This window comes from Porites lutea, chromosome 2 (assembly GCF_958299795.1).
Source record: "Porites lutea chromosome 2, jaPorLute2.1, whole genome shotgun sequence".
NCBI classification, from domain to species: domain Eukaryota; kingdom Metazoa; phylum Cnidaria; class Anthozoa; order Scleractinia; family Poritidae; genus Porites; species Porites lutea.
In genome coordinates, this window is record NC_133202.1 from 44197449 (window position 1) to 44210799 (window position 13351).

A 13351-nucleotide genomic window follows, 5' to 3' on the forward strand; every position below is an offset into this window, starting at 1 on the left:
ATTTATTGTGACTGTTACTTACCATAAGCTTTCTGTAAAAGCTCACCACCGGTAAAACTGCAGTAGTTTCCTTAGAAGTGTGAGGCCCTAGGACTATCAGCGGATAGGTTGCTCGAACTTTAAAAGCTTCAGCCATTTTCACAACAGCGATCCCGGGAGCTCCCTGTTGCAAATAATAAAACAATACTTCAATACTATGAATCAACCTGCCAATAAAAAAAATTAACTAATAACTACCGAGCGAGATATTGGTTAGGTACCAAAGCTTATAGAGATAGGCCAGGGTTCGACTCCCAGCCGGGCCAACACAGGGACTATATGTCAAGCTATTTGCTCATATTTTTAAAACTCTAGCTAACGTGTTTTCGCTTCAATTGAACTGCAAAATTAGTGGCTCAGCTTTTTTACTTCAGAATACGAGGTAGTGAAACTGCCTCCTGTCTTTTGTTGCTAGAGGTGCAGGCAAGGATTTCATTTCGGTAGCCTGACGGAACTAAACTTCTGGTTAAGTCTCACCGGGTCTGAGATTACGTTTGTGAGGCAGGCTAACCAGGAGGCGGATATCATCAAAGGCGAGAGCCATTTCTTCCATCGGCAGTCCATTTTGCAGTGTGCATTTGGTACTCTAAAGGGACATCCGCAACGATTTTTTCTCTAAATAATTGTTCAAAGTGGCAAATATTGTCTAGAAATTTCTAAAGCTCTAGAAAGGCAAAAAATTTCTGGATAACCGTTCTATTCGTCAAAGATATTTAGGAGTTTTCCTAAGGACTTAGTACCCAGGATTTTCGGAGGTTGTGTTTTTCATAACTTTAATACCAATGTTGCGATTATTCCTTAACAATTTCGGTGTAAAGACAAAATGTACTCTACAATTTTCTAATGAAAATAGGGCTAATCCATTTCCTCGAACTTTTGATCGGACCTACCAGGGTAGTTAACAGTTTCGAATGCGAGACGAAATTTTCTAGACGACCAAAGTTCCGCTTAGACATCCGAACAGATAAAAAGTTTTTAGGGAAGCTTCAATTAACCAAACAGGCTTCTAAAACATGGAGAAAACCTTTTTGAGACAATTCTCACGAATTTGGGAACATTAATTCGTTGGGTGCCCCTGACTCTAGCCTTTGAGGCTAGAATGGACTTAGTTTTGATATAAATTGTTTTGCCTTTTTCTTTACGGAAATCACGCTGAAATAATTCCAATTATTATACATTCAACTCACTATCTCTTTTCTGATTGGCCGAAAGCGTACAGTGAATTTTCGAAATCAGCGCCTGGGACGTCATCAGGCTGCAGATTATACAATAATCATGTCAACTGAGGACACTCAAGGTCACGGGTAATCATGTCATGTATGACCGCGGTGCATGATAAGGGTAATCACGTCAAGTTCGCGCGCTTTGTGTTGCTTGCCGTCAGTGAAGAGGCAAAAACATTGACTTCAAGGTTTGCTTCGTTGACCGAGCAAGACATCGAAAAATAGTCGAAGACAAGGACTTACAAACCACAAAAAAGTCGACGAAGGTGGCAAAGGAGCTGTTTGCTGATTAGATGAAAGAGACAAAACTGAGAGAACCTACGGTATTTTTACACGTTTAGAAATAAATTATCAGTTCCACTTACTGTCCTGACCATTTTTTTTCGTTCAATGTATAATAAAACAATTATTAGATTCAGTTTTTGTGATATCCAGAATAATCAAGGTCTTCGGCTAATAACCCCTACTTCGACCTTGATTATTCTGGATATCACAAAAACTCACGTTCACCGTAACTCTCTGACTAATATGTCGTAAAAATGGTGTCGGCCTTTCTTGAAACTCGCCCCCATAAAGCGAGTTGCGAACTTACCCAAGTCGCAGGGCATTTCATCTGAATTTCATACTTTTCAAAGAAGGATTTGAAAGAAGAAGAGTTCTTAGCAACTTCGTAAGCAAGTGTCATCCCTTCACAGGGGATAATGCCGTTAAAAAAGTGTGATTCAACCATCTGGAGAATATAAAGATCTGTCTTGTTAGCGTTACACTTCAGTGATCCAAACACCAAGACAACACCAAAAAAGGAAATAACTGCTGTACTGCTCATCTTAGCTATGACCCGTAATAATGTCGATCTGAGAAAAGGAAAGAGAAAACAGGCAAAAGTACTGTTATAATTTTCCAAAGAACGAATTTTTTGTATGAAAATTAAAGCAGCTTGACCTCAACTATCATCAACTCTCACACTTAAAATAGTTAAAGTTCCCAGGTCATACTGTCTACCCTATCATAGAACAAACTTTAAGAAATAATTTTTTTTTTCTCCAAGGCCCCTACTTTTTACACTCGCTTGTAAACGAAGTCACCAAGAACTCTAGTTTCACTGCTTCCTCCTAAGAAAATGAGTTCGTGTTAGCAATTTATCCAGCTCTTCGGGTGTAAAACGTTAAGTTTATATTACGAATTATATGTTGTGTGTATCAATTTGTTTTTGTATAATCAGTTAGCCTTTTTTAAGCGATGATCGACCTGCAAATAACTTTGTGACGTTGGCTACTTTATTAAAGATTTTCATTATTATCATGCCTTTTCTCATTAACACAATGAGCAAAATGCTATAAAATATGTTGCAAATGCACCTCAAAACGCTGAAAATCGCATTCCCGAGGGTCTATCTTTCAAAATGTTCCGGGGGAGAATACCCCTGGATACCCCTGATTTCAACTGTGGTTACCCGCACCTCCCCACCACCACCCCCCTCTTTATGGTCCCTGGAAATGAAATATGCTCCGCCGCATTTATGGTCTAACAGTCTTCTGTTAGTACATTAAAACTAAGAACAAACAAAAAATCAGCTAAACGAAGTCACGGTACGCCATAAGTCAAGGTTTGCTTGCACTACGAGTAAACAATTTTAAGCTAACTGCATTGCATTTTACTGAGTACTTTTGACCGTTTCGCCGAAGCACAAATTTCGACCGACTCTTAAGCATTTGTCACAATCGTCGTGATTTTATCCATTGACAGTATCAATAGTCTACTAACGTGTAAGGTAGTTCGTAACTTCTATATATTTTTCACATAAAAAGGGCGAATCTCCAAAACGCCTTACGGCTCATCCATCCGTCTTTCTTCAACATGGTGTTCACTCACTTATTTGCGCTTTAATCCTCATTCATTTTACTTAAGGATCAAAATATGAAATACTTTCTAACTAAACAAAGTCTTTGCTTTTAAAAAAAGAATAGTAAACATCAGTGGCGGAGCCAGACCTTCAGATAAGGGGGGGTTGGGGGGACGGCCATCCAGACGGGCTCAGTTTGGTCTTAAAATAAGGGGCCCCAATAGTAAAGACTATTTTAACATGTTCGTGTCCCAAGCAAGTCAAAAACATAACGCACGCGGTTCCCCGTTTTCGGCGTGCGCATGTAAGTCAGTCAGGGGCCCCTAGTGGGATCCCCTCAGGTTTCAATGTTACAACATCTCCCCCCTAACACGATTCAATGAGTCTTTGCGGCCTCCTAACTTGACGCCCAGATCTGGTTGTAATGGGAGTCTGTGAAATTGTTTCTGTCTGTCTCTCTAGTTTCACTGGACTTGGCACTGGCTTCTCAAATACAAGTGACTGTCTTGTACTCGCAGGAGAGTCACGAGATTGGGTACTTATAGGAGAAGCCCTTGTCCTTGGGGTCATGGGAGAATCATTTGGAACAGAGAGGATCTGTCTTCGATTTCTCCTGTAAGCACGTCCATATCCATCTTCCAGCATGTATGATCTTAGCATTACTTCAGCTTTTCGCTATTCTCTCTCACCATTTGGACGAAACCGCACCTTGTCTCCAACTTCCAGTGGAGGCAAATCTCTACTCTGCTTGTCATAATTAGACTTGGCATTATGCTGTCGCTGATGAAGCTTTTTCAGAACATGACCACGATCCACTGCCTGAGGTAACAAGAGACGTCGATGAGTTGGTATCATTGTTCGAGTGCGTCAACTCATCAGCAGCTGGGCAGGTGACACACCGATATCTTCAAATGGGATGTTGCGATACTTTAACAGTCCCTCAAATGGGTCTTTGTTCTCTGCGGCAGCCTTCTTAAGAATGCGTTTTGCGGTCTGTACAGGTCTTTCTGCTGCGCTAGTTGATTGAGGATACTCTGGTGAGCTGGTTGTATGGGAAAATCCCCACTCCTCAGCGAATTTCTTGAACTCATGGTTGTTGCTGAACAAATTTCTGGTGTTGTTGTACTGCGGTCTGTTGTCGCTGACAACTTTCTCTGGGATTCCAAACCTTGCAAATATTTTCTTCAAGTTGTTGATGACACAAATGGCAGTGTTCTGGCGAAGGAGTTCTATTTCAAAGTACTTGGAATAGAAGTCAGTGACTAACAGGTACGTTTGGTCACCATATTCAAACAGATCAGTCCCAACAACTTGCCAAGGTAATCCCGGAATGTAATGAGGATGTAATGTCTCACTCTATTGTCGGTTGCGGAACGCATTACACACGGCACATGAACTGACTTTGTCTTTGACTTGGGCAGTCATTGAAGGTCAGAAAACATAATCCCTCGCAAAGGAAAGGCTTTTGCTCTCTCCCATGTGAGCTCCATGGATTTCATCTAACACTTCAGCTCTCAATGGTCTTGGCACTACAATTCTGTCTGATTTAAATAACAAGCCATCCTCAACACTCACCTCTTCTCTGAAATTCGAATATTCCCGGGCAAGTGCATCAACTTGTTCTTTCTCAGACAGCCATCCTTTCAAAACGTACTCCATCACCACTCTTGATGTCTCATCAGCACTTGAGCTGTCCTTGAACCTCTTCAGGGTGCTGCTCCAAGTTCCTCAACAAGATTAACTCCGATGACATCTTCGGGTTCACTGAACGGTTCAAGTTTCACGGAGAGGTGCTCTGCTAAGGCAGTCTCAAATGACCTGCTGTTTTCTGCAAACATAACGCACCACAAGGTCATACTTAGTGAGTTCAGCAACATCCTCTGTAGCCTGGGAGGGGCCTCATTCAGTGGTTTCCGAAAGATTGACTCCAGCGGTTTGTGGTCTGTCTCAACAATAATTCTGCGCGTACACATATGTGTGAAACTTGTGCTCCCAATACAATCGCTAACAGCTCTCTTTCAATATTTGCATACATCTTCTCTGGGGGAGTCAATGTCTTTGAACTGAAGGCAACTGGTTTGCCTTCCTGCATGATCACTGCACCAAGGCCTGTGCTACTGGCATCAACACTTAGCACCGTTTCTTTGCTGTTATCAAAGTATGCTAACACCGGCGCACTAGTGATGACAGACTTGAACTTATCAAAAGCCTCTTGTTGTGGTTTCTCCCAAACAAATGCGACATCTTTTTGGGTAGCTGTGAAATTGGCTCTTGTAGATTGGCTTTGTGTTCAATGAACTTGTCTAGGTAATTGACAGTTCCTAGTATTCGAAGCACACCCTCTTTGTCAGAAGGAGGAGGCATCTCACTGATCGCGCGGATTTTATCAGGGTCAGGTTTCAATCTTTCGGACGAGAACACATGTCCAACATAGCTTACTTCAGGAAAACGAAGTTTCACTATCTTTAGATTGAACTTCAATCCTACTTCTCTGCTTCTATCCAGTACTCTTCTCAACTTTTGATCAGCGTCGGTTTGATCTTTACCATGAATCAGGAAATCATCCACTATAATCTCCACAGGAACCCCTTCAAAGAGTTTGTCCATCTCCCTTTGGTAGATTTCAGGGGCAGAAGAGATTCCAAAAGGGAGCCTTGTAAATCGTTATCGACCCCACGGGGTATTGACTGTTAAGAGCTTTGAGCTTTCGTCATTCACTGGGAGCTGCCAGTATCCACTGCAAGCATCAAGGGACATGAAACTCTTTGCACCCGATAATCGGTTGGCATCTTCCTCTACGGTAACCATTGGATAGTGGGGTCTCCTAAGAGCTTTGTTTAGGTCCCTTGGGTCAATACAAATTCGAACATCATTCTTCGAGAGTGGAGTGTTTTTTTCTTTCACTTTTCGTTGGTCAATCACTAGCATAGATGAAACCCACGGAGTGTGCTCCTCTTCTTTAACAATAATCACATCTTCTTCCATCTCTGTGAGCTTCCCTCGTGCTGGTTCAAGAAGCGCAATTGGAATTTTTCTGGGAGGATGGACTACTGGAAGAACTGACGGATCAACTTCCAAATGTACTTTGTTAGGTAGCTTGCAGGTTTATCACTAAAACAATCTTTATAATCCTGCAACACAGGATCGGTTAGGAAGAAACTTGGCATTTTTTGCTCTGGTTGTTTTGACTCTGGAGTAGTTATCAGTTCAAGGTTCATAAACTCGAGGACTTCTAAGTCTAAACAAGCATCACAACCCAGCAATGGTGTAAAATTTCCATCAACAACAAGATACAAAAGGTTAAGTTCAAGACTCCCATATCGAGTTGGAAGCCTCGCAGAACCCTTTGGATGGATGGGTTTAGGCGCAAGCCACCCCTTCAAAGGTTGCTGAAGTTTCTGAAGAGGTTTGTTTGTGATTTCCTTGTACAGCTCATAGGGAATGACAGTAGCTTCTGCACCAGTATCTGCTTTGATCTGTACATCTTTGCCAGCAATTTTGACAGTAATCAAGCTCCTAGATTTCTTTCGAGTGCCGGAGAAACTATCCAGCTCAACTGATCCAAAATATGTGTGCACATCGTGATTCATTGGAGGCTCATGTTCCACAGCTGCAAGTTGTGAACCTTCAGCACTTAAGTGCCATTGTCTGAGAAAACCGGGCAGAGGCCACGGATCGAGGTCAACCGATTCCTTTCATCTTTCGGCTGTTTTCAACCTTCATTGAGACAGGATGAATGGCAGTATTCTTAAACTTCATCAGCTTTTAGTTTCCGAGATCAGACCACCCCCTCTAAAAACCAGCCGACAGCAACTGAAAATACGTTTAATTTAGATGCTTAACTTCGGCAACGCGTAAAATTTTTTCTCGCGCTGCAAATACCTCCAACTTCAGGATACTGTCATTTCGATAGACCTGCTATGATTCTAGGTCATCAACGGCCACTTCCAACCATTTATCAATGTCTCAAAGGCAAAATAATTTGCACATAGAAAAATTTTGAAATATTATTTGCTTGATGAACCACTTTTTCAAAAATCGTTTTCTCACAAAGGCGGCAGTTTGTGAGAAAATGAAATACTTCTTTGTACTCATTATTACCCTTACTATACATGTAAAAAAACAGAAGTTTGGGACCTGGTAAATTACAAACGTTGTTAACGAGAGTTAAAAGTCCATTTTATCGCCAATATCGGGCGAAAGGTCATGTCACGGAAAGTTTGTCACGCATTCTAAATTGACCAAGACTTAAATAAATCTTACTGAGAAATTCGTTACATTACAAAATACAAAATTCAGCTTTTTATTATAAAAGAAAGTTTATAAAATAAGGCTATCCGTCAAACATCAGCATTCTTTCTTTGAAAACTGTTTCCGTTTTGTTTACATTTGCGCGATGGCACAACGCCAGTTTTACAGTCCGCAGATTCTTCGGGAAAAAATAATAAAAAGTAAAAAAAGTCTTTCGGGGAATTTTCGATATCAACTTGGCTATTAGAATGACGGCTGAATTCAACTGACAAAAACGTTGACATATTAATTTTTATGGGGCTCTCTTTTAGAGAAACTTGAATAAGTTGTCTTTACTTTTTTGGATTTCACCTGTCAGTCATCCTAATTACAAAATTTTCACACACGCTTCGGAAAATATTCATCACTTTCTGTCGATGTTAAAAAACGATAGCATCCTCAAAATGAGTTGCTCCTTTTTTCCCGAAGATTCACATTGTGGACCTGCACCGGGAAAAGAGGATTTTACTATCGTTCCAGTAAAGTCGTGTGCGAATAATATATTTGACCGTCTGTCCGCACTCGGTGTAAGTGGAAAAACGCAAAGTGGAAATACGCAAATTGTCGAAGCTGAAGTCCTTTTTAACCGTGGCTTATTGTACAAACGACCGGCGAAATTTCTCATTTTATTAAAGCACTGAGGTTACGACATGTTTTGCACGGAGTTTAGTCATGCGAAACCTCGATTCTAGTCATGCGAAACCTCGATTCTAAAAATAACTCGAGACGAATTTCCTATGGAATAGGGTATGTATGGGGGATGCCGCCTCTGTCCCCTTTATCCTCTCCTGTTAACAGCCATTTCGAGAAAGGTTGTCGGCAAATGTGCACGCGACAATCCTGAAAGGTTTGGGATATTATCAATACACTGATCCTGACACTGTAGCTGTCAAACCTACTTTTGTTGCTTTTCTTTAGCACTCGCAAACATACCTCCATGGCCTCTCTCGTGCCATTCTTTCAAAATTTCTTTAAAGAACAGTAAACTCAAAACCACCCACAACTATACCTTTCGGGATTGTCGCGTGCACTTTTTCCGACAACCTTCCTCGAAATAGCTGTACACTCTTAGTAAGTTGGCGAAAACAATTTTGTGTTAATTGCATTAATGTGCTAATGAAACTGGTGGGACAAACAAAATCAAAGGAATTAGTAAGCTCAACAATTTTGAGTTTACAGAAGAGGGAATTCGCAGTTGGAGTGCATACCAAATTGGTCCCGGAAAACTGGTGTCGTGTGAAGGAATGAAACCACAGGGAAAGACTGGATTGAAGTTGTTACAACCTTTTGGGGCAATAGCCCAGGCCCAAGGCATTTTCAACACGAGGCCTACTTATAAAGAGCGATCCGCCAAAAATAAGGCCTGTGTGGTAACGTTTGAAAACGAAAACGAAGCACAAAATCATATGGACACTGGAGTTCATAAGCTTGTTTTGGAACGTGAAACGCTTTACGACAGTGTGCGAAGAAAATGGGCGCAGCATGTTACCGAAATAGCTTCCCGGACGACTCTGAGCGTGCCAACTACATCAACCCGAGCGCTTCGTACAAGCAACGGAAATGAAGCTCCCACTTCGCAGGGTTGGGCACTAAAAGGTCAAAAAACTGCTACTGAGACCTCCGAGAACGTTAAAAGTTTTTTGATTGCAAAATTCAATGAGGGCCTTAGTGGCCAGAAGGCAAATCCGTCAGAAGACGCAAAGGAGATGCAGGAAGCTAAGGACTCGAATGGTTCACCTGTATTTTTGCCAGAGGACTGGAAAACTGCACGGCAAATAAGCAGCTTTTTTTCCCGACTGTCAGCATTAAAGAAAAGCAGTCATGTCGCTTCAGTAACATTACGTGATGAAAAAAATGTCGATGAAGAGGATCTTAGGAGCTGGGAAGGTCACTTAGAAGCAGAGAGTATACGGAAGGAAGTGTACAGTGCAGTGGATCTTCAACACCCAGTTCATTCTGAAGGCCACAATATTTGCTTGATGGCAAAAGAAAGAAAGCTTAAAAATCTCAAAGTGGTAGACCTAAAGAACATCTGTACAAATCTTTCTTTGACGACCACTGGAAATCAGCAAAGAAAAGTTACCTTCATAAACGCCATTGAGGAGTTAGTTAATTCTTGTTCATGTAGCAATTTGTTGTAAGACATCGACTGTATCGGGGTAGATTAACTTGAAACAGTATGAGAGAAGCCTAGATGACTCAGTCAGAGACCAGTTCAGTGGTGACGCAATTTTTTACGATTGCTATTACGGCATTTTGACATCGTATATAGTAGTTAAGAGTGTGTATTAAGGACACCTTAACAATCGCTATTTATGTAAATTTATGTAAATTTATTTATTTACATACGCCCCTAATTAGCCTAAATATTCAGTAGAGCGATTTTCGTATAACCTTGAAACGAAAACAACAAAGGAACAGAAATAAAGCGGTTTGATTAGTTTATCGAACGGATACAAACGCACGTGACTTTTGGTTGGTTAAGCAAACGCTCGGGTAAAAAAAGTTTATGCCCGAGAACTTTAAAAAAGCAATGAGATACTTCGCTTTGATGTCATACTGCAACAAGATTGGCCAATCAAACAATGCTTTCTTCCCTTTTATTGGGTTTTCTTTGGCGGGAAAACGAATAGTCCATGTTCCGATCTTTTCATCCATTGGCTTATAAAACAAATAACGAACACTTACTGAAACGATTTTCAAGGTCATACGCAAATCGCTCTACTGAATATTTAGGCTAATTAGGGGCGTATGGTTAACCAAGACCTTCTAACCCGTTTTTTATAACCTTTTGACTTAAATGAGGGTAAGGTATGGCTTGTTATTAGAAGCGGGCACGATTGTTTTCCTTTTTTTTTTTACTGACCATAGATGAAGGCAAAACTGTGGATAACGAAATCACTAGGCAAAAGAGCGTGGCAGAGTCTGCCCGGTAGACCCCTTCGTTCACCTGCTAGCTAGGTCAATCCAACTCACATGAAAATTACAACAAGGAAGGTGCTTTTTAACCTCTGGAGCCCTGTTAAAACGCCGCGGTTTGCTAAGGCTGGTTTAATTGGTTGCGAATAAACCAATCACCACCTGTGGGATTGAGCGGTGTGAACTTGGATATCCCTAGCTAGCTTATCCCGCCAATCGATTTTTATGTTTTAGCTCAAAACCATTAAATTCGTCAGTATCAAGAATTATGCAATTTGATACCGGCATCATTCACTTCTGCTCGAAACGGGTTCCACAATTCGCTCGCATTATGCGTTTATTGTTGTTGTTGTTTTTATTTTTTTTAATTCCTTTTTGTATCAATAGAGATAAATGTTCAACGTTTTTACCTTTCTGACCAATAAACAATCGAGGAGTTAACATTTCTTTGAGTAATGTTAATTATGTGCGATCAAACAGTGCGTGACAAACTGGCCGTGACGTGACATATCGCCCTCATCGGTGATAAAGTGGACCTCAAACTATCGCTGACAGCGCCTCTAATTTACCAGGTCCCAAACTTCGGTTTTTTTACATGTATAGTAAGGGTAATAATGAGTACAAAGAAGTATTTCATTTCCTCACAAACTGCCGCCTTTTTGAGAAAATGATTTTTGAAAAAGTGGTTCATCAAGCAAATAATATTTCAAAATTTTTCTATGTGCAAATTATTTTGCCTTTGAGACATTGATAAATGGTTGGAAGTGGCCGTTGATGACCTAGAATCATAGCAGGTCTATCGAAATAATAGTATCCTGAAGTTGGAGGTATTTGCAGCGCGAGAAAAAATTTTACGCGTTGCCGAAGTTAAGCATCTAAATTAAACGTATTTTCAGTTACTGTCGGCTGGTTTTTAGAGGGGGTGGTCTGATCTCGGAAACTAAAAGCTGATGAAGTTTAAGAATACTGCCATTCATCCTGTCTCAATGGTTGAAAACAGCCGAAAGATGAAAGGAATCGGTTGACCTCGATCCGTGGCCTCTGCCCGGTTTTCTCAGACAATGGCACTTAATTCTTTGCACACTTGTGCAAAGTGACCTTCCTTCTTACACTTGTTGCATTTCTTTCCAAGAGCTGGGCAGCGAGGTGGCTGAGTAAATGGGTGCCTGTAACCACAAAATTTACAGTTACGAGCGGATGTCTTTTCTTGAACCTTTACCTTCCTGAGAGGGTGAAGTGAACGTCCGCAACCCGCAACTGTTGGTGTATTAAACTTGTATTTCTGTAGTTCGGCTGCCTCTAATGTACGGCAATAATCATGAGCAGTTTGCAGCGTTAAATCTGGTTTCTTCAGCAGTTCACCTCGCAATTCGTCTGACAAAACTCCTCCAACAATACGATCACGAATGAGTGAATCTCGAAGGTCGCCAAATTCACAAGCTTACGACAGTCTTTTCAGTTCACTGAAGAAATTGTCAATCCTCTCACCTTCCTTCCGATTTCGCTGATTAAACACCAGTCGCTCATACGTTACATTTCTAGCACCCTGGCACAATTCGTCGAATTGGCGACAGACATCTTGATAGCGATCTTTGTCTTCTTCATCGGTAAACACAAAGTGACTGTACCCTTCGATAGCTTCTGGTCCAGCACAATTTAACAACGTATTTACCTTCAGTTTGTCCGCTTTATCATCTTTACCTTTCGCAATAAGGTAGATCTCAAATTGCATGAAAAATTTCCTCCAATTCTCCGCAGCATTCGCGTCTAGGAGGAATTGACCGGGCATTCGAGAATCTCGCTCGGCCAGTATACAAGATACAAAAATACAACTCAACAGGAAACTTGTTTGTCCCATCAACTCGTCCAATAATTTGTCACAGTTCGGCAGGGCAGATAACCACTGTTATCCTACTTCTGACACCATGTTATAAGATCATTCAATGAGGCTAAATTCAACAACTAGTGAAGACTACTCTAACATGTTCGTGTGCCTAGCAAGTCAAAAACACAACGCACGCGGTTCCCCGTTTTCGGGGTGCGCATGTAAGTCAGTCAGGGGCCCCTAGGGGGATCCCCTCAGGTTTCAATGTTACAACACCCATGATCAGGATCAGTAATGAGAATAAAACTTAAAAGCAAATGGAAGTTGGCAGCCAAAAGACAGGGTATTGCTAAATTGCCCGATATTTTGGTTTGATAATACTATCCTTCGTCTGGGGCTGCAAAAAGCAATAATAAATTGTTGTAAATAAGCGGCTGAAAAAAGAAAAAATACGAACAGTCGATATTTCGCAAGAATAACGTACGAATAAAAAGTACGAATAACAAGAATCTGAGTGTCGAGAATTTATTTGCTGGACTAAAAACGGACAGTATGTTGCCAAGTATCCGGACACTTCAGTTTAAGATTGCAATAACTTCCCTTTGTTAATCGCAAGAGCTCTGAAATTTGGCCCAGAGAAAATCTATTTAGTCCTTAATATGACGAAAGACAGTTTAACACTTCCTCGTCTAGGAACGTTTTCACTGATTAAAGGAAGGCGTCCGTGGACATGCCGAAGCCGCGGTTTGCTAGCTCAATTACCCAATCTGCAAACGAATTTTTTTCTTCATTTTTTATTTAAAAAAAGCTTGGGGAAGGGATATTTAGTCTGACCTGCGGTGTTGATTTCTTCATGCTCAGTCCCCACAATAAGCCTGCTTTTCTAGCACTAATTCCTCCTTCTTTCACATCTCTAAATCCCTTTGTGATATTTTTTCAGACCGTTGCAACCCCATTCTAGTAGTCACAACTGGGGAAAGTATGAGAATTCCAGGTTCAACTCAGACGCTTTCGGTTATATACAGAAAATGCAGTCACGCGAAACGAGCGGTGCACATGAAGTCAAGTCACCTCTGAATGAGTGAAGAAAATTTCCATACGGAGTTGAACAGAGTAGAATTACATTTTACGACTATATCATATATCCTAAGCTTTAATTAAGTTACTGATTTGAAATAAATCTTATCCGGATAATGTACACAGCTAATTCAT

The 13351-nt window shown here is 41.0% G+C and overlaps 1 protein-coding gene and 1 pseudogene across 1 annotated transcript in view; both read right to left on the bottom strand.

The window, feature by feature from the left end:
* Positions 1-13351, bottom strand: part of LOC140926270 (gamma-aminobutyric acid type B receptor subunit 2-like) — an 80508-nt gene that overhangs the window by 37941 nt on the left and 29216 nt on the right. The window lies entirely within an intron of this gene.
* On the bottom strand, positions 11369-12172 carry LOC140928643 (uncharacterized; annotated as a pseudogene).